This window comes from Balaenoptera borealis, assembly GCF_965194805.1.
Source record: "Balaenoptera borealis genome assembly, chromosome: 1".
Lineage (NCBI taxonomy): Eukaryota > Metazoa > Chordata > Mammalia > Artiodactyla > Balaenopteridae > Balaenoptera > Balaenoptera borealis.
In genome coordinates this window covers 134,833,016-134,854,277 of record NC_138860.1, presented here as the reverse complement: position 1 = coordinate 134,854,277, position 21,262 = coordinate 134,833,016, and the positions used below count along the sequence as shown (strand labels likewise).

Below are 21,262 nucleotides of genomic sequence, written 5' to 3'. Positions count from 1 at the left end.
TGGATGGAGTCTGAAAAGTCTAGGATTTTGAAGGAAAAGATCTGAGACCTGAAAGTTTTCACTTTCAAATAGTGACTATATTAGGAGTTATTGCAAGAAAGAGGAACAACTCTATGTTTTTCTAGAAGGAAGGGATTTAATGTAAGAAACTAGTTGCTTACAAAATGAGGGTTTAAAGAAGTAGAAGTCAGGAGTTCTCCTACTGGACTACTGATTTCAAGATCCAACAAGTTGCAAACCAGATGTTTGCTGCTACGCCCATAGTCACAACTACCTCACATCCATGCAGATGGTGACTAGACACTAAAACAAAGAGTCCAGCTACCTTGAGCAGTGAGATGTTTTGGAACTTGAGAATGGCCTCCAACTCCTTCCCATCGGCCAAATCTTGAATGAGTGCATCTTGTTGAAAATGGATGCTGAGAGCCAATAGATAATATCAGTATATTAACCAAGCCTAACTTTCCTGAGAAATAGTGACAAATAAGCCAGGGATGAGAAATGAAGAATGAGCTATAGCAAACTCTCAGTGATCTCCAGCAATAATTGATGGCTCTGTTCCAAGGAGATAAAAATTCAAAATGTCTGATACTGTGTTGGCCATTATATATATACTTCTTGGATGAGTGTGCACAATAGACAGTGTTTTGTTTTCCTAATCTGTTTATGGAGAAGTTGAAAAAAATTACAAAGGGTAAATATAGTGGTCAAAATGTTTCACTCACAGTTCACTAAAAGGTGAACTTTTATGTGTAAGATTTTTTTTACAGGTGAAAGTATGTTATGTGTGATAGTTCTTTCAATTATGACCAGAGCTGTGATTCATTATCATACTAAAAGTAATGTATCTAACTGCCTTCCTTGGTTTAAAAAAATAGTGTAAATTGCCTGCAACTGGGTATGTCATAGTGGAGAAAACATGGTACATGGTAATTAGCATTTAAAAATGTGTGTTCCAGTTCTTGCCACTTCCTTGGAAAGGTTACAACTTCTTGGTATCTCAGTTTCCTCATATGCAAAGTTAGGAGCTTGAGATTAAAAAATTTCTCAAGGTCCTTCTGCTTTAGAATTTGACTTTGTTATTTTATAATGTTATAAATGGACTAGAGTTGTATGCAGGCATAACCACACTGACACTCAAAAAGATGATGAGTCAAATGACTTAAATGCTCTTCTGTTCATTTTGAGGTCTAGAGATTGCTTAGAAACTTTGATCTATCCTTCTCTTGTTGCTTTAAAGAAAACAAGCCTTCATGGGGCTGCTTTTCTCTCCACATCTCTCTCCACAGTTTCCGTTTTGTTCCTGAGGTAAAAAAACAATCAGCACAATGTACCTATTTTTCAAGATGAAAGTTTGCAGTCATGGAACATCCCTTTAAATCAGCCTATGTGACCTTCCACAATGAGCAGAATGTCCAATAATTCGGCATCCATAGCACACTGTGTTTAAAATCTGCCACTGGTAGTTTGCAAATACCATGGGAGCCGCTGGGGGCCAGGTCCTCGTTGGAGACAGTGTAACCATTTTGACCTAGAGAGGACTCCATCCACCTGCATCCATTCAGTTCTCAGAAGCCTCTTGTGCTGCTGCCAAACATGCAGACTCTTCTCAGAGATGGGAGACTTCTTATTTGAAAACCAATTTCATAAACAATAAAATTTCACATTTTTTCATTCTTACCAATTGCAATTGCTTGAGATTGATGCTCGGTTTTCACGGGCTGCTTTTTGAAATGTGAAGAACAAAAGCCTCCCAGGCTTTGCCGGAGGTGCCAGCTGTGGCTTGCTGTGAGGACTTGTATAATGCTTCTTGTTCCATAAAAGAAAATGGGAAATTTGAATTTGTATTGGGCATTTTCCCCTTCCAGCTGCAGAGTTATCTTATTTTTCTTCCTAATTCAAAGTTATTTTACTTATGCTGATGCTTATTCCATCCTTATTTGGCCATTGGAGCAATTTATTGAATGCCATCTTTCTAGAAAGATCTCAGTCTCTCCAGAATTAACAGTCAGAAGCTGCCCCATAAATCCACCAAACGAAAGCATCAAGACTCCTGATTATATCAAGCTTACCCTATAAGAGGAAGATATGGACCCAGAATGTCTACCAATATTCTTAATTCCCTTCAAAGAAACTAATTGGCTATCCTAGTTTTCTCCTTGACATAGCATTACTGAAGTAAGGAAGCACAAGAGGATTCAGGGACAGACTTAGAAGGATTGAAGAGAGAGTGCTTCAATTAAAGGGGGAGTAAAAATGATAGGAGGGAGCGGTAATCAGAGAGGCCACAGGACAAAGAGAGTTCCCTGTAGCAAGGTCTGAAAGGATGCATGCTTTCCCTTCAAGTTCCTCCTCATACCTCCTCCTAACTCAATCTATATTTTGCTCAGTACTTCTACCATTCCCCTTCTCAGATGTTTAAAGTTGTATACCATTGATAATCTTAACTTTAAAAATGATTCAAAAGTAGAAGAAGAACCATGTAGACTGATGTTTACTGAAAATATTTGCTAGAGCTTGTTAATTTATTGAGCCCATGCTCCATACACACTATACCAGAAGCTGGGATACAAAGATAAAGTCTGACTGGAAGAAGCTCACCCTGTAGTAGGCAAGAGAACAGGGTATTTCAGTAGAATAAGTGCTAAATTTGAGGGAGATATCAGGTGTTAGGGAATAAGGAATGGTTGGCTTAAAGAATAAATTAAAGGTGACATTTGTGCTGAATATTTAAAGGAGTAGTGGTGGTTTATCAAGAGGTCAAATGCATAACAAAGGGAAGAGGTGATAAGGTCAGAGGTAGAGAATTCTACTTGGGGAAATAACATACGCAAAACTATGAAGAAACACATCCTTAGAAAACTATTATCAGTTTGGCATGGTAGGATATCCAGTTGAAGTGATGAGTGATGGTTATAAGATGTTATAGATAAAGTAAATACATATCAGAACAGTGGAATTTTCCCTCATTGCTTCAATAACTATACTGTATTTCTTTTTCTATTTGAAGGCTTTCTCTTTCATCTTCCACTTATTCTGCTTATCAAATCATTGATACAATCATTAGGTTCTTAGAACTCCTCATGTTTAACTTTCGTTTTCAAGTCGATCTTCAAAACCTTGGTTTCTTAAGGTGAGGGCAGTGATGATACCTGCTTTTTAGGGAAATACAATATGTGTAATTGTGACAGGCTGTGAGGAGAAAGGCCTAGGGTGAGTGGGGGTAAGGTGGGGTGGGTGTTGAGAAACAGTGGCTCAAAAACTGCCAGAATTCTTCATGGAGATTGTGGAGCTGCCTAAAACGAGTGTAGGAACTAATAGGAAAACAAACTGAGATCTTCTCTTTTTACTGGAATGATGATATTCTGCAATTGGAGCTGTAGAGACAAAATAGGAAAAGTATGTGAGGATTGACTGTTGGTGGATTTGTGGACTAAAGCATAAGTTCATGCCTTCATGGAAACAGGGACCGGGACAAATGGGGTAGGATTAGGGCCAGAGGAATGGGTAAGGCTTAAGGAGAGGTTGAAGCTCAGGAGGAGATAAAGGTTGAGGTAAAGCTCAAAGTTGGTTAAGAGCTCAGAATGGGAGTAAAGAATTGGAATAATAGTCAGGGATGTGTGTCTCCTATCTTGGTAGTAATGTGGCTATTGTGATGAATCCATATCAAAATTGCTACCTCCAAACATTGCATTGGAATGTTCTTCTTTTAGCCAAGAAATACCAGTGCTGAGGCAGGGGACAGTGTTGGGATCAGAGAGGACTTTCTGCCTAGAATCAAAATTCAGTATATGTTTTCTGTGGGAAAAGTATACATCTGTTACCCAAGAAATCTGGCAAAAGAAAGAATTTAGCATTTGTACTAAAGCCCTAGGAAACTAAAGGAGGTAGATCCCAAATTTCCATCCCAAGAAAGCATAAGTATTTTCAGGTTAGGTGATTAGTTTTACAGTCTGTGGATCATCAGGAATTCTCAATGTCTGAATACAATCTACATACTGTGTCGATAAATGTGGTCTATTGCATTTCTGTTGATCATACTTCTTAATATAAATGTATGTTAAGAGTGCTTAGATAACAGTTCAGATATTCTCAGGAGTTCTGCAAATGATGAGGTGGAATGCCGTCTCCACTTATTCATGAAAATACTTGCATAGAGAATCCATGAAGAATTTCATTGTTGAAAATGCTGTATAATTTTAGTTCCATCGTGAGAAAAGTATACCATGTTGATATGGTTGTGAGAAGACAAGCATTTTGTATAAGCAGAAAATCATGCAATAAGAGTTGCAAAAAATTTATGTTTTAGCACTAAGAGATTTAGCAGAGTTCAAGCGTAATGGGTCAGTAATAGAAAATCTAAAGAGCAGTTAGCACAATGGGTTACAAGAGGGTAACAGAGTTCTGGGCAGGACTGCTCGTAACCCAGCAGGGTAAGAAAATATCTGAGATTAAGGGAAGGAAACCTGGGCAGAAATCTGAAAGCTGTTGGCATGGTTGTTGACCATATTTAAGACTCAAAGATAATAAAATTGAAGCCATAAGCCAAGTCATTGCAGAGAAGAGCAAGACAAGAGGAAGGAGGAACTCCAATGCTTTCCTGCAAAATTGCTATGATTCTAGCTTGATTTTAATGGCTCTGAGAGCAACTGAGATGTAGTATGGAGCTTTGTACCCTAAACTATTCACTCCTTTATGCAGCCTTCTTGGAGGATCCATTCAACAAAGAGAACCAACCTCAGGCAGGTTCTCCTTGGATACTCCTCCAGGTACATCCATGGGTAACATGGAGGCAAGGCAAATGATCCCTTGGTCATAAGGCTGTGAATGGCCAGTCAAATGGGCAAGGTGGCCTGTGGCATGGAGAGAAACTAGAGAGAATGGACACCTTGATTCTTACTGCAACCTGTCAATGATGGATGAGCACGACGCATGGAGAATTTTCATTTAAAATTTCACAGAGAACATAATGTGCGGCAATTCACATTTTATCTATTTTTGAAATGTTATTCCATCACATATTTATAAGGAGGAAAAATATTTAAAATGTAGTAAACAGTGAAAGCATGACAGGCTCTTGAAGATGTAAACCAGTCTCATATAGCATTAACTCTTAAACGCTAACACTGAAAATGCCTGGCCAGAAAGTACTTCATCACCTGGAGGATTTTAAGCTCAGCATCTCCACTGACATTTTGCCTTGATTAGGGCTCCTGCCAATAGATTTGATCAATGTTCTGCTTGCCTAGTGGAACCTCCTCCTAAATTCTCATTTGCAGCTGTCACTTTGCAGGGACTTGCAAACTCTCAGATCATTAAAGTGTGATGCCACGTGACTCAGATTTGACAGACAATCGCTTACTAAAAATATCTGTCCCGATCAGTGCTGATGTTCTGAAGGGATATTTTCAGCTTCTTTTCTCTCTTCCTCTCTGTGATGACACTGTACCTGGTGAGTTGAAAGCAGCAGAGAAATAGCATTATTAAAGGCAGCAGGTTATTGCGGTTCACATCCTGCCAATGGGGCTTTGGGTCAGAAGCAGGAACCTATGCAGCCCTCTGACACTCTGAGGTCTGCTGATCCTTGTAGCCCATGGACATGTCATTGTACACTCCCATGCTTCTCGGACAGTCATGACTCTTCTCTCCAAATGGCCCTTAATTAGAACTGCTGTCACTGTTGCTTGGTTGGGTAGGTTTGATCTGACTTTATTTGAGGCCATTATAATCTCTCTTGGTTCATGCTCAATTGGTGTGCCAGAGATTAAGGCCTTGCATGATTTCTCAAACTGACAAGTAGTGATGGTTATGGGCTGGGAAAGCTATTCACATTCTGAGAAATGGATCTCAAAAGATATCATCACAAGGTGAATCTGTGGTCTCTTCAACTCCTCTAGCACATATGTTCAGAGTTTTTAAACAGGGTAACACAGTAAGGTAGAAACTCACCTTTTAAAGTGCATTTTTTGTGAGTTCTATTTACATGGTCTGCCCACTCTGGGCTTTGGAATTTTAACTGCAATTGCCATTGGGATTTATCCCTTCCAGTGTATATCTTTTACTATTCCTGAAGGGATTGCTTTACAAATGTTCTTGACATTTCTGTTGAAAAATACCTCTTTCCAAACTGAGTACCACCTCAGTAAAGACTCCCCAGCTGAATAGAAATAAGTTGTTATTTTTCCCTTTGTCATATTTTCAGAGTCTTCCTTTTAATTCAAATCTAGAAAACCAATGTTGTGCTGTTTAAAATTTTCACCCACATTATACGCATGTTATATTTGCTGACAGTTGGTTTTACCAAATACTTTATTGTAATTGAACACAATGAAAATGTGATTGTTATTTTTTTTCTTTATGCCTATGACTTCTCCAGTACTCGAATTGGATTAAACAATGAGGTCTATCAATAAGCTAAGGCCCACAGACTACCAGGTCCCACAGATTTCTGAGCTAATGGAGGCAGGGACAGAGAACATTAATGGTATCCATTTCACAGTATGATTGGGTTTGGATTAAAGGTTTGTTTTTAACTGACCCACTATCTGATGGGTTGGAGGTAAGGCCTGTGAATAACCTCTTGAGTTAAAGAATCCTGCTTATACTCTCTCTCTTCTGGCTCAGGTCATAGTGTAATTTTAAATTGGATTCTTTGCCCAGCACTCCGCATGAACTGGAACACTTGCTGAAATCTCGTGTCTTTTTTTTTTTTTTTTAATTGAATGAAGGATTCTTTAAATTCTGTAGTGCTTTACAATTTTCAAAAGTTTCACACACATGATTTTATATAATCCCATAATAACTGTTTTTTCCCCCACCCCTATCTTGCCCCTCCTCCCTTCCCTCTCCCCAGTGGTAACCACTAGTTTGTTCTCTGTATCTGTGAGTCTGCTTCTTTTTTGTTTTATTCACTAGTTTGTTGTATTTTTTAGATTTCACATGTAAGTTATATCATACATTATTTTTTTCTTTTTTATGGCTGAGTAGTAGTCCATGATACATACACACACACACACATATGTATATATACATAAATATATATGTATGTGTGCATATATATATATATATATATCTCACATCTTTTTTATCCATTCATCTGTTGATGGACCCTTAGGTTGCTTCCATATCTTGGCAATTGTAAGTAGTGCTGCTATGAACATTGAGTGCATATATCTTTTCAGATTAGTGTTTTTGTTTTTTGCAGATATATACTCATGGGTGGAGTTGCTGGGTCATATGGTAATTCTACTTTTAGATTTTTGAGACACCTCCATTCTGTTTTCACAGTGGCTGCCTTAATTTACATGTCTTTGCATGGGAACTCTGACCCTTCTGTGTATTCTGTCTACTCCTTCCCTTCAGGATCTGTATTTTGCTCTTGATTACTCTGTGACTAGCTGGAATCCTTCCACAAATAGTCTGGAAGTTCTCTTCTCAATATTTTCTGAGGAAATTAAGTTCCTCTAACTCTCTCCTGCCATTGATGAAGGTCCAACCACTCCCATGTTTGTGAAGTTGCTGTTCCTTCACAGCCTGTTTTCCCTAATGCATCCAATAATCTGTAGTGGCTAAGGCTGCATCTAGTCCTAGAGTCCTCTGCTTCCCATTGGCTAGTTGTGCTAAGCTCCTAGGAGACTTCACACTCACTCAAGCCTTCTCTCACTATAATCCATTACTGGTAAGTAACATCAACAAGTGCTATAGGATTTGGGAAAAAGGAAAGGGTAATTTAGTAACACTGTAAAGGCTGTTCAACATTTTTCTGCAGAGCTGAATTAAAATCGCGATGTATTTTTTTTTTTTTTGCTCGTTTATCAAAGTTTTTAATTCTTTTCTAAGTAATGCATGTATATTCATTTTATTTTATTTTTTAAGTTTTTAATTGAAGTATAGTTGATTTACAATGTCATGTTAGTTTCAGGTGTACAGCACAGTGATTCAGTTTTCAGATTCTTTTCCCTTACAGATTATTATAAAATATTGAGTATAGTTCCCTGTGCTATACAGTAGGTTCTTGCTGTTTATTTTATATGCAGTAGTGTGTATATGTTAATCCCAAACTCCTAATTTATCTCCATCCCCCGCCCCGGTTTTCCTCTTTGGTAACAGTAAGGTTTGTTTTCAATGTCTGTTAGTCTACTTCTGTTTTGTAAGTTCATTTGTATCATTTTTTTTAGATTCCACATATAAGTGATATCATATCATATTTATCTTTCTCTGTCTGGCTTACTTCACTTAGTATGATAATCTCTAGGCCCATCCATGTTGCTGCAAATGACATTATTTCGTTCTTTTTTATAGCTGAGTAATATTCCATTGTATATATACATACACCACATCTTCTTTATCCATTCATCTGTTGATGGACCTTTAGGTTGTTTCCATGTCTTGGCTATTGTAAATAGTGCTGCAATGAACATTGGGATGCATGTATCTTTTTGTATTATAGTTTTCTCTAGATATATGCCCAGGAGTGGGATTGCAGGATCATATGGTAACCCTATTTTTAGTTTTTAAGGAACCTCCATGCTGTATATTATTAAAATATCAGTTAATAATTGAAGGCTTATAATGGAAAGTCAGGAGCTTCTTTCCCCAATTTTCCTTTGCCTGATTTTCATTCCACAGGGACAATCTCTTTAAGGGTATTTAACTGTTCTGGTATTTAATAGTATATTTTAAAAATAATGTTTTTCTTGAGTTATTGTTTCAGCTTTTGACATTATCTTTGCATTTCAAACTTATGGAGGATGAGGCTCACCATCCTCACTCCTCTTGCCCTACAGCCATGCAAGTTTCCTTCTAGCCATCCTCTGAATATACTATATCACAATTTAGAATGAATAAAAATGTAGTATTTATATTATTCTGACTACTGATTCTGTTCATAGATATGCAGCTATGAACAAAATGTACTATGATTACATTTTCTTTCCTTAACTTTTAATTTTTCCTGGAGTTATTAATTGTCCTATTTTTTATTTGCTCAGTTTTCTATTTATATATCACTACTTAATCTGCAAACTCTCCAACACAGCTATTAAACTCCTCTCAATACTGTAAAATAGTTGAGCAATCCATTGTTTTATATATATTGTGGTGATATCTCCCTGGGAGCCCTCTCTTCTCCTCTTCCAATATGGACCATTTTCTTTCTGTATTTGTTGCACAGCTGTCACCCCAAGGTTTCCTTTCACCCTCTTTCCATGATTACCCTAACTTATCTCCTATTTCCAGGAGTCTATATTTTCATCTTTCTTGGTTTGCTCCAGTTTAGGACAACATATCTGTGGCACAGAGATTCTAAGATTACTGCAATGATCCCCATATCCTGGTATACATGTCTCTATGTGGGGGGACCTAGTGAATTATTTCTAGATAATAGAACATGGCAGGGGTGATGAGTTGTTGGTTCCATGATTGTATTACATAAGATTGTAACGCTTGTCTTGCAAGAAAGCTCTCTCCTTTACTGGCTTTAAAAAAGACAACCTGCCATATTGTGAGCTGTACTATGAGAGAGCCACATGGAAAAGAACTGAAGCAGCTTATGGCTGACAGTCAGCAAGAAATTGAGGTCCTCAGTCTGGCATCGTGCAAGGAGCTGAATGCTGCCAACAAACAAGTGAGCTTGGAAGGAAACCCTTCCCTAGCTAAACCTTTAGGTGAGAACCCAGTTTTAGGTGGCTACCTTGGTCGTAGCTTTGCAAAGGACACAGCTAAGTCATGCCCTCAGATTCCTGACACACAGAACATATGAGATAATAAATGTGTGTAGTTTTAAGCCACTACTTTTTGATACTATTATGCTATAGCAATAGGAACTGAATATAGGTTTTGGTACCTGGAAATGTTATAGCAAATACTTAAAGATGTGGGATCAACCTTGCAACTAGGCAGTGGATGATGCCTAGTAGAGTTTTAAGGAGAATAATAGAGAAAGCTTAAATTGCCTTGATGGACAGTAGAAATCTAGACTTTAAGGAGGATGCTGTCAGTGGGGACTCAAAGGTAGTGAGTAGCATGTTGTTGGAAACTGGATGAAGGGGCATTCCTATTAGGAAGGGCAGAAATCTTAGTGAAGTTCTCACCCACAGTTACGTGCAGAGCAGAATATGTAAGAGATAAATGTATTTTGTGAAGGAGATTGCCAACCAAAGTTTTGAAGGTTTAGCCTAGTTTCTTCTTGTTGTTTATGGTAAAATGTAAGGAGAGAGACATATAAGGGAAGAACTGTTAAACAAGAAGGAATCGAAAATTGATGATTTTGAAAAATTTTAGCCTCTCCAGATGGCAAAATACAGGAAAATTAGGAGATGTCTTCTGAGTACTATCAGAGAAGTGTATGGTTTAGAGAAAAGCCAAGACTATGACTGTACAACCTTTTGTTACAACTTCAGAAATATCAGGGGATTAGAGTAGTGTTCAGTCACACAGGGAACCATTGAAAGAGATTAAGAGTATGTTTTGTGGAATCTCTCAAACCTTGGGGCCTCTAGGAAGATTAAAGTTGTTGTCCCTCAGCAATTTTAGCAGGAGCCCAAGATAGACAAAAATTTATCTCAGAAAAAGTTGCTTTTGCCTAATGGAATGAACCATGGAAGAGCCACAAGTTTTTGAGAAAGTTATTCAGCAAAAGCACTGCCAGCTTGAATTGAAAGGTATAGTGATTGTGTAAAATGAAAGAAGGCTGTCAGTCCCCAAAATTAATGTCAGGAAGCAGGCTGATATTACTACTCAGCAGCAAACATATATTATTCTTGATCACTCAGAGGGTAGAACCAAGAACACAGAGGGTAGAGCCCAGAGTCAGGGGAAATTATTCCTAGATCTTGAAAGCTAATCAAAGAACTCCCAATATTTGCACAACTGGATTTTAGAATTTCAGTGGATCAGTGATACTTCTACACCTTTCATTTTTCCTGTTTTTGAATGGAAATATCTATAGCTGATATCTTACACCTGTCCTACCTTTGTATGCTGGTTGTATATGGAACAGATAACTTGTCTCTTTAGTTTTATAGTTCAGTGCATCAGAGAACTTAATTATTATAGATGATAAAATTCTGGACTTTGAAAAGATGCTGTAATGGGATGAGACTTTTGGAGACCTTGGGAGGGGCTGAATTTTTTTTTTTTTTTTAATTTATTTATTTATTATTTATGGCTGTGTTGGGTCTTCATTTCTGTGCGAGGGTTTTCTCTAGTTGTGGCAAGTGGGGGCCACTCTTCATCGCGGTGTGCGGGTCTCTCATTATCGTGGCCTCTTGTTGCGGAGCACAGGCTCCAGACGAACAGGCTCAGTAATTGTGGCTCACGGACCCAGTCGCTCCGCGACTATATTATATTACATAAAATTGTAATGCCTGCCTTGGTAGGAGACTGTATCCTTTGCTAACTTTAAAGAAAAGAGCTGTCTGTTGTGAGCTGACCCATGAAGAAAGGTCTGTGATAATGAACTGAGGGCAGCTTCTGGCCAAAGGTCAATAAGAAACTAAGGCCCTCAGTCTGGTATCTTGCAAGAAATTGAATGCTGCCAACAAAAATGTGAGCTTGGAAGTAGATCCATCTCCAGCAAGCCTCCAGAGGAGAAACCGTTTAGTCTTGGCCAAGACCTTGATTGCAGCCATGCAGAGGACCCAGCTAAGCTATGCCTCGACTGCTGACTCACAAATTGTGGGATAATAAATTATGTTGTTTAAAGCCACTAAGTTTGTAGTAGTATATTTATGCAGCAAAAATTAACTAACGCATTTTCTTTCTATACCACCCTGAGAAAGGGAGCACATCTCATCTGTATGCAAGTGCTTTTCTTCTACCCTCACCCTTGACTGATAATTTTGTTCTGTATAAAATTGCAGATTGTAAATAAATTTTTTTTTTTACTCAGAATTTTGAAAGCTACATTGTCTTCTAACCCATAATACTGCTATTTAGAAATCTGATGTGTTACAATTTTTGAACCCCTGTATTTGACCTGTGTTGATGGGCATTGGGTGGCTTCTGCCAATTTGAAAATGGTATCCATCAATTCTGGGAAATTGCTTGAGATTTTTAATGCTAATTTCTTCTGTTTTTTTTCCAGTTTTCTTTTTTGGACTTCCTATTAACAACACTCTTGAATTGATGTTCTAAATTTCTTATTTTTTTCTCTATTATTTCCCAAGACTTTTAATCTTTTTATTTTCTTGGACATTTTCTGGCATCTATGAAACATTGTATTTCTATCATACTTTTAATTCCCAAGTATTATCTCTTTTTCCTTTTCTTTTTTACAGCATTTTTATTTGTTTGATTGTTTTCATGTCTTAAGACCACTGATTTCTGTTGTTGAAGTTGTCTTTTGTTTTCTGAATTGCCTGTATTACCTCTAAGCTACTTGCTTGTTTGTTTAGGTCTCTGTCTTTCATGTTAGAGCCATTCCTTAAACATCTCGTACTATTTGGCTGTCCACTCATATTTCACAGTGAGGCACTAAAAGAAAGGATAAAAACTGTGTATAGTAGTGGGCAGGTGCTTGTATTCTTTTGGGTTTCACTGTAGGGTGATATGTTTCTCCAAAATCAATATCTGTGGATCTTTTCTCTTGGCCTATTTTGTTTTCCAAGATAGAAACCCTATAGAAGTCTCCTATTTGGGGGGTCATAAGCCCATCTGCTCACATTCAGAGGTCTGAGTGAGTGAAGGAGAGTCAGATTCTATTATTTATGTCAATATGGTTTCTTAGTCTTGGCCTCAGCTGTGCCTGCTGTTCCCAAGTTCTTCTGCTAGAACAGAGAAGCAGTATTTGGCTACCCAGTATATTTTGAGACAATTTCTGATAACATGTATGGAAAATAAGTTTGGATAAGCAAAAATGATTGCCAGAGGATAATTTGTTATCATTTGAATGGCATTCAAGTTCCTCTGCTTCCCAACAGGTGTGAAGTGACACATAAGTTTGCTATGAATGGGTTACAGGTATGTGAGCTACCCAACCACCTCAGCCCTTGGAGAGCCACCAGGCCACCGGCCATGAGCACATAGTGCATTTACCCCTGTGAAACATATACACATGATGATTTCCTATATGTGTCATTACATGACAAACATTGGAAAGCACCATCCTCTACAATCTCACCCAATCTACATTTCTAGTCTTACTTCTCACAACTTCCCAGAATAAACTTTCCTTTTCTAGTCAATAACTGGAAAATCCCATTGCCATCCTTTTTTCCCCTCCTCTCTCACTTTTTGCTTACTCACCTGGTCTGCTCACCTGTATTTTCCACTTATTTACCCTTAAGTCTAATCTCAAGTTTCAGCCACTATATAAAGCATTCCTAGATTATTCTAGCTGTTTGTGATGTTTTTTCCTCTGGATTCTCATAGCATTAATTTTTCATAATACTCGTTTCCTTTTTCTTTATCTATTTTATATTGCACTTATATTCATATATATTTTCTGTCCAACTAGATCGTGAGCTTACTAGAGGATCAAACCCTGTCTTATTCATTGTTTTGACCCCTTTACTGTACTATCTCATTCCCTCAACAATCTTTGTTGGAATGTATGAATGAGTGAATGAATGAATCAATCAATAAAAATTAATGCAGCTAATACACTATCACACTCTCTGGCAACTTGTATTGCTAAACTTTAAGGTCAAATCTCTTCACAAATCCAAGTGAAGCTTCTATGGGAACATGCTTGGTAGTGATTTTTTTAAATTTTTATTTTGTTGGAATAGTAATGTACTGTCTAGATATGGGGTGTGATTTGCCCTTTAGTGAAACTTCTATCAGCAGCACAAGTGTTTTTTCTTTCACTGTCCTCAGAATATAAAAATCAACATGATTCTGTCAACTGTGTTTATAATTTCTTTAGAAACACTTTTTATTTCTTCTAAAGTGATATATAAGAAAAGGAAAACCATAGAATTAAACAGAACATAAATCTGCCATGCAGAATTTCACCTTTTGTTTTCTCCTTCATCAGTTAGATTTGCATGTATAATGCATTTTGAAAATACCAACCCACTTATATTTTCCTCTGAAGCTAGCCTAAGGGGTTGCTGCTGTTGTTTTCCACAAGATAGCAACTTTATTAGCTCTTTCTCCAAACTTGTCCATTTGAACGTGTTTATTTGCTTCGTTTCTTAATTTACAGAGTGTTACATTTCTCTTTTTCCCCTACTTTCTAACATCTGTCCTCATCTGGCTCTGACCTTTGACCTGTGTGCTGGTAAGGGAGAGGGGTAAGTTCTGTACTCATTCTTTCACTACAAGTCATTTATTAAAGTAATTCAAGGTTCTTAGAAAAGTAGGACGTTAGGGTTAAAAGCCCTAAGTGTGAATTTTAATTCTACCAGTCTTCAGTCAGTAACCTCTGGCAAATTATGGCCTCTCTCTGGGCATTTTCTTTCATCAGAAAGTGAATAGGTTGGACTAAACTAGTGGTTTTCAAATTAAAATCCTTAATGAGCCAAGAAAGCAGGAAGTTATATCCCAGACCAGGGGAATAGAAAAGACCAAGCCACACACACATCCGCAAAACAGTTGTTCTAGCTAAAGCTACAGTGGGGAAATCAGGCTGGCAACAGGATGAAATCGCATCATTACATCCCATACCCACATCCCTAATGTACAGAAGAGTAAAAGAGTTACCACCGAGAGGAAAAGTCATTTAAATTTGTGGTGAGATATTGCTTTACAGTTTGGCAGTAGAAGTCATCAAAGAACGTGATATGATCTGGTCAACTTTCAGTTTTGTTTTATACATTGGAAATCTTTGCAAAAGTTTATTTAAAATAAGTATTTCATGGCTAAAAACTAAAGTTTATAAACTGCTGGACTATCTAATGCTATGGTTCCTTTCAACTCTAGATGTTGTGCTTGACTCACCAGGCAATGCAATAATGACTGGTCCAATGGGGTCTGTATTTGGTGATTTCTGGTTGAAAGTGTCAGAAGGGCATTGGAGGGTGTAAATTAAGGGACAGTATATGACAGCACTGATCCTCTGCACTATAAGTTCTGTGATGGTCTCACATGCTTTCTCATCTCTGACCTCATCTGATCATAACAAGTGTTCTTTCAAGTCACTGAGGATAAAATTCCCTTGGTTACGGGAATGGCGTTTATAGTCATTAAATCTGGGCTTAAGTCCTGGTTTTGTAACTTAATAACTGTGATGCCTTGGGCAAGTTCTTTTACCTCCTTAATGCTCTAATTTTTTCATTTATAAGGTGGGACCAATAATATCTTCTTTAATTGGTTAGCATTAAATTGAAACCATATAATTAATATCAAGTCTTAATATAGTGCTTGGTAAATAATCCACAAATGTACCTATTGTTTTTGTTGGTGGTGGTGTTACAACCCTCTTTAGAGTCAGCCGGAAGAATACTTCTGCAAAGCCCTCTTTGACTACCTTTGCTGTACACTTAGGTGTTTGTTTTCCTGTGTTTCTACTTCACTAGTCCAAGTCCCATTAAATAACTATGTTTTTGTATTCTAGTTTCATACTTGAAGCTCCCTGAGGGAAGGCTGTATGTGTTTTCATTCATGTATTTCAGTGCCTAATACAGTATCTGTATTACATTAATGCTCAATAGTTTTTGAATGAATGAATGAATCCTCAAAAGAAGTTTACATTTTGTGAACTGAAATTTGTCTTTAGTCAGTTTTTACTTTGTGTTTCATCCACAGTTGCATCTGAGGCAGCAGAGACATTGTTGTTAAAAATAGCTTTTAGCAGCTTAATATGCTATAAGCCACAAGGAAGATAACTCTGAAGCTGAATCATGTACAAGCACAAATTTCACTGAAAAATTTGTTCAATTCAAGGACATAATTTCTTTCTATTTTTTGGATATACAAAGATGTAGATGCAGCACTAAAATAGCTGTTTATATTAAAAATAATCATTCTTTTAGACCTAACTAAATCCCACCTCTCCTGAAAGGACTTTCTTGTCTAAGCTGACCCAAACAGATTTCCTGTCCTCCTATCCCTCTGTCCCTCCCTTGTTTATATTCATCTTTCATGTATATTTATTGTGCATTTACCCACAGGATGCCAGGCATTATGACAGGTGCTAGATATTAAGTCATACACTCAAGATAGACATTATCTCTTGCCCTTGTGGAACTCACCTTCTACTGGAGGATCAGATGAGAGTCTTCATGTGGGTTAGATTGAACTGTGACAGACAACCATGTAGATAGACCATTATGCTCACTGGGGTTGTTGGTGTGTTCTGGGAAGGCCAGGTTCCTAACTGGAAGAGAATATTTGTGGACACTGAGAAAGATGTCCATCCTGTGGTTTACATAGTATCCTAAAGACCTGAGAGACAGAACATGAGTCTGGCCAGCGTTGGGGCACAGGCATATAGAAGGAGAGATAACTGTAAGGGAAAATCACGTGAGGAAAATGGCCTCTTGGACAGGATCTTCCCTGTGCCCCCATATCCTCCCTTTGTTAAAGATCTTAAACAGCAAGGCCTGGGTGCAACTGTGTGAGGCTGGTGGTCTTCTGAAACTCTCCTCTCCAGTGTTCAGTGTTCTGAGAAGGGACAGGGCAGTGGTATAAGTCGAGCACCATATCACTTGGTCTCCAGAATCAGAGGAGATTTGCTGCTTGCTGGCACAGGAGAAGAGCGCCAGAGACCAGCAGTTCTGAGAAAGCCTGCAGGGGGCCAGCTATAGCCACTTGTCAGGAGTGAGCCAAGAGGGACCATGGAAGCAGCAGCCATTGGAACAGAAGGGCCACAAAACCACTAGCAGCAACTCTGATTATTTGTGGAGAATTACATCTCTCCCCAGGCCCAGAGATTCCTGGTGAGGCTGATTAGGGAGAGAGATTCTGGAAAAGGCAAGACTTCCTATTAGTCCAGAGAGTGAGGTCCCAGACCATTGTGATTCGGAGTATTGCTATAATTTTCACACAATTACACTTGGTGGCAAGCGACACAAAGTGAGTCTCACTATTTACTATTGACTTACAATAGTAAATGCATAATTGCAGTAAAATGTAAGTGCAACAACACCTAATATTTGATGAATGCTTATGATATGGAAGACACTTTTGTAAGCATAGTACATGAATTATTTCATTTAATACTTCAAACATGTGAAGTAGGTACTGTTATGTCCAATTTACAAATGAGGAGCTTGAGACTCAGGGATGTTAAATAACATGCCCAAGGTCACACAGGTGGGTTGTGGAAGAACTAGGATGGGAACCTAAGTGGTCTGATCACAGGGCGTATGCTTATGTCTTATGTATTCACCACTTCTTTGATTATTATGTCTATAAAGCCTTGTCTCCTGACCAGATATAAGTTCTTTAAGGACTGAGTGCCTTGTGCTCATTTTATAGCAACCTCAAAGGCACTGGGCATGGGGTGCCCCTCTGGGCAAGACTTTCAATAGGAAACTTGTACTGTGTAACCCTAATGTGCTACCTGCCATCCTCCCTCTTCACCCCCTAGCTACTCTTACTCATGCATCTCAGACATCTGGTGATTACGTTGCCTAGCACTTCTTCAAACTACTTGTCTTGGGTAATTATCTACCCAGCTTCATCCCAATTGTCTCATGTTCTAATGTGTTCCTTCTTTCCCTCCAAGAAGGTTCTATTTCTTTACTACAACAGATGTGGTTCAAGTGAATGGAGGAAAGTGATTCAATTAAGATAATTCAAGTGAGCCTGAAATCATTCAACAATCATTTATTGAATGTTTCTTTTGTTTCAAGCACTATTATGGATAATGGGTAAGACACAGTTTCTACCTTAATAACTTCATAAACTAGTCTAGGAGAGGCAGCATTTGTAGTAAGAACTATAAAATTAGGCAGAATGGATTAAGTATACAACTTGGGGTATGGCAGGAGAATTCAGAAAAGGGAGAAATTACTTTGGATGTGGGATACCAAGGCTACATGAAAGTAGCATTTGGTATGGTCCTTGAAGAGTTGAAATAGAAAATGTTTATGTCTTGTCTTAAGGGTAGGGTCATTCCAATATGGAAGTCCTTTTACTCTTCCCAGGATTCCTTTAATTTTTTAAATGAATGTCTTTTAACTTAAATGGATCCCTAATGGGTGAAACTGCTGCCAGTAAGAAAAGGTAGTGAGCTCTATGTACATGCTGTTACTATCTGCATTTATTGATGAGGATATTAAAGCTCAGAAGTTAAATAACTTAACCAATGTTCCAAGCTAACAGATGGGTAAGCTGGGAGGAAGATTCAGACCTGCTGGTTGTAGAACTGGACTTTCGTCTGCCTATTTTGAAGTCTATACTATGAAGAATTACTTAAAAATAAGGGGAAGGAAAAAAAAAAAACTTTATTGGAGAGGAAGAGTTCTATGCTCAATTAAGACTGGAAAATGACACTAAAGTTAAGAGATACCATTACTATATGTGTTCTCAGAGTTTTACCGTTAAAACACATTAAGAATCTCCAAGAAGGGGGTATAGACTGCATTATTTCTCCAACTGGACCGTGAAACTGGATATTTGTGAAGCATCTCTGGGATGAGTGTTCATCAAATGTATCTTGGAGAGTGCTGCATTGTAGCCCAGAAGACTGAGCAGAGTTTCAGGTGATATGGAGGAAGAGGGATATGGGGAGGTGGCTATTTAGGACCCAGGAACCTTCCTTGTTCTACTTGAAGCATAGCATGTAGGCACTCACTTTCTTCAGTTTCAAGTCAGGGCAACCTTGGCTGAGCACATCTTAGGAGCTCAATCAATACTTAGAGAATTGACTTGAATTAGAGAATACAACACTTCCTCCCATTTCAGTAGAGGCTCTACCAATAACAGAACTATTCGGAGAGAGTAGCTGTGTAAAGAGCTGCCCTGGCAACAGTTTTGATTTGGCTTCTCTGGAGGCAGCAGACAGTCATGTCGTGGGGATCTTCCCTCTCTGCACAATCCAATAGAAAATTTCAGAGTTTCTCTTCCTACTCAGGATCATCCCCTCTCCTTACACCCAGCCCCAAACTGTGACTTAAAGCCTTATGGTTTGTTTTCATAGTGTTTCAAATGGAGACTCTTTTGCAGCCCTCTTTTAATCAAACATTTATATGGTGGTTCACTTTGAAGACAAAATATTGTACTTTAAATTCACCCTGAGATAATTACAACATCATGGTCTTTATTTGAGCTGCAAAACCCATAGTGTTTTCGTGGAAAATGAAGCCACCAAAAATTTGAGTCTGTATAATTTCCTGAATTATCAGATGGAGAGAAAATAGGATTTTAAGAACAAAGAGAGAAGATATCTGATCTATATGACTCAAATTTTATCCAGTTGCCCTTTCAGTTTTAAAGGAATGGTGGCTTTTTATTTCACAAGATATGTGGTAGAGAAGAATAACGATATCTTCATTTACATGGCGCTTTTAGCTTATTAAAAGTTTTTTTTGATATCCATGATCTCACTAGACTTTACTGTTACTACAATCCTGTAAAGAAAAAAGGTCAATTAATGATTGACCTCCATGTTGTAGAGGAGAAAACTACCACCTGAGAGGATAGTGACTCTTAATTCCCACAACCTTATTTAACTTATTCAAACATATCTTTTGTGCCACTAATATGTGCTAAGCACTGTACTAGAATATGGGAATCCGAGGATGAAGATGAATAAGATACTGTACCTATCCTCAAAGTTCAAGCCGTCCAGGAAGAAAGACCAACATGAAAATGATAAATTGGCATGTGTGGTGATAAGGTCTGTTCACAGAGCTGAAAGAGCATCTGCTTTCTTAGTGAGACATGATAGACAAGTGTCGAGAGTGATTCAGAGCAATCGTTCTCAAACTTCAGTGTGCACCCAAATCACTGCAGAGTATTGGGTCCCTCTTCGAGAGCTCCTGACTTGATAGTTCTGGGGTGGAGAATTTGCTTTTCAACACATGGTGCTGATGCTGCTGGTCTGAGGACCACACTTTAAAACCATTGATATAAGGACTGATTGATGCAGGCCCTGGGAAGTGTGGCAGAAATTGGATCATTAAAGGACAAGGAAAGACTCTCAATTAAGACTCAGCAAGAAGGCTGTCAAATTGTTTTAACAACCCAGTGAGATGGGAAATTATACATTTTTAATGGGATAAATTAATGTCTCGTCAATGTTGCTACCAAGGCTTGGGAAGATGAGAAGGGAAGTAGAAAATTGTAAATATGGGTGGATCCTTGTTTAAGACTGACCTAGGAGTGGAAAAATTATAGGTGCTGGTAGCATGGTTTTTGGACATGAGGTCTCATTTGGGTAGGAGGGAAATGAAGATAGGTTAAGGGTGACAGGCCCACCACAGTTTTCATACTGTGAAGCAATGGGACTAATTCTTAAAGTTGCATATTATGGAGGTTTCTTGAGAGGAAGAGGCAGGCTTTGTGCCCACCACCATTGCCTCAAACAGAGCAGCTGTGTTTTTATTTATGTTGAATCTACTGGAATTCCTTGTGATAATTTATTTCCATAAAAGGTTCTATAACCAAATGGAATTTGGTCACAATTGAACTACTATAAAAGAAAGAGGTCAAGGGTTTGGGGGTCTTGATGGGTTTTGCTGAAATGGGGATTTTTTTTTGTAGTTCCAGTCACAGCTTGTGCTCCTTCTGGTTGCCAAGGTAAACTTTCCTTTGTGTAACAGTGATTCTGGAATAATGTTTTCACAGAGAAAACCCAAGTGAGACAGAAACACAGCTGTCTGCTAGTGAAAAGGTTATACACAATTACTCCCAAGGGCCCTGGGAAGACAAGAAATGTGTAACTCTTTTAGCTGTATACTGTGTCCAGGGGTCATTTGCTTATTGGGAACATAGGGTAATTAGTAAATTTTCAGGCCCTTTTGGCATTTGTCTTATTGATCTCCTGATATTTTATAAATGTTTTCATTCATGTAATGCTATTTGCTCTCCTTATATAACCCTTTCTGGTGTGCTTCTATAGACAGTATTTGGGGAAAGATGAGACAATTATATACAAAGATATTTATATATTAATTCACTCAGCAAAACAAGGAAGAAGTGGAGGCAATATATAAGCCATGTCGTAATTTAAGCCAGTATTTCCGAAATATGTCTGGATAACAAATAAAATTCTTGTTAAAAATAAAATGACTAGATTTGAAATTACTGAATCAAAATTTTTAGTGGAGCATCTTGAATCTGTATTTTTAACATGTTCCCAGGTGATTCATATGCAGTCAACTCATTGTTGGGTATTTAAAAATCATAGCTTGAGGCCATCAAAGCACCT

The 21,262-nt window shown here is 38.1% G+C and overlaps 1 long non-coding RNA gene across 1 annotated transcript in view; it reads left to right on the top strand.

Annotated features, from left to right (window-relative positions):
* Positions 1 to 11,254, top strand: part of LOC309613441 — a 360,537-nt gene extending 349,283 nt beyond the window's left edge. Inside the window, exon 3 of the long non-coding RNA XR_014235724.1 lies at positions 11,120 to 11,254. This is a non-coding gene — a long non-coding RNA (uncharacterized lncRNA). The remainder of the gene's footprint in view (positions 1 to 11,119) is intronic.
* Positions 11,255 to 21,262: the final 10,008 nt, after the last annotated feature.